At 30.4% G+C, this 1,107-nt stretch overlaps 1 pseudogene; it reads right to left on the bottom strand.

Moving 5' to 3' along the window:
- LOC125660076 (putative nuclease HARBI1) overlaps positions 1-4 on the bottom strand; it is a 1,157-nt pseudogene extending 1,153 nt beyond the window's left edge.
- Positions 5-1,107: the final 1,103 nt, after the last annotated feature.

Here is a 1,107-nt window from a genome sequence, read left to right as displayed (position 1 = left end):
CCATATCTGAGATGTAAGATAAGATTTGAGACTACTAAGAAGGTATCTCAAGATTTAATCTCAGCTGAGTTATAAATCGATCTTAGATTTTTTTGTTGAGAAATCCAAATATTTGAGTTTTCTCAGATTTGAGATTTTTCTCAGAAATTTGAGTAAAATCTCAGACTTAAGTCTGAGTTTGGACTTAAGATTTTTTCGAGAAATCTAGGCCAGCTGACAAAACCAGGTTAAACAGGCCTGGATTTCTCGAAAAAATCTTAAGTCCAAACTCAGACTTAAGACATTTTTTTCTTGAAATAAAACAGGTTATCTATTACTAATACTAAAGGTTTGGACGGTATACAGAAAAAAAGATAGAATCATTTTTTCTTCTTCAATGATGACTATTAAAGGGGCATGGACACGATTTTGGTTGAAAATTTTCAAACTTTTATTTTTCCAGTTTCAATGTTTACATTGTTTAACATTGAAGGTATCTCTAATGGTCAGCAAAAATTCGAATGTCAGTTGTCGAGGTACATGGGAGATACAGAGGTCACAAGTCCTTGTTATGTAAATAAGGCTTGTGTCATGTTTTTGTTCATATAGATTAAATATACTTGTAAAAGATTTGGTTAAAGCAGATTTTTCATATTACAAGTTAATTCTGAACACAATTAAACAGTTTCTAGAGTTTGTCACATCTCATTTTGTTTTCAACATATTTTCTATGAGTGAAAAATTATCTTGAGAGACATTAAACAAGATAAAATAAATCAATCTATTTAGCAATCTATAAGTATACGAAAACATGGCTCTGGCCTAGTTTACATAACAAATGATTGTGAGTGCTGTATCCAACTTGTAATTCAACAACTGACACTCAAATTTTGGTTGACCATTAAAATTACACTGTACCTTAGTTAAGCAATGGGAAAAATAAAATTTGAGAATTCTCAGCTCAAATTGCATCCATGCCCCTTTGAAATATTCATTGAATATAAATACTTATTAATGCATCACAAAATGAAATGTTGGAATGCATCAAAACATGATATACATAATATTTTACATTAATGCGTACAAATCAAGTTTATCTTCCCAACCATACTACATGCCTTGTCTGGA

This window comes from Ostrea edulis, chromosome 9 (genome assembly GCF_947568905.1).
Source record: "Ostrea edulis chromosome 9, xbOstEdul1.1, whole genome shotgun sequence".
Taxonomy (NCBI): Eukaryota; Metazoa; Mollusca; class Bivalvia; order Ostreida; family Ostreidae; genus Ostrea; species Ostrea edulis.
The sequence above is the reverse complement of the archived record's forward strand: the minus strand, read 5'-3'. Positions and strand labels throughout refer to the sequence as shown.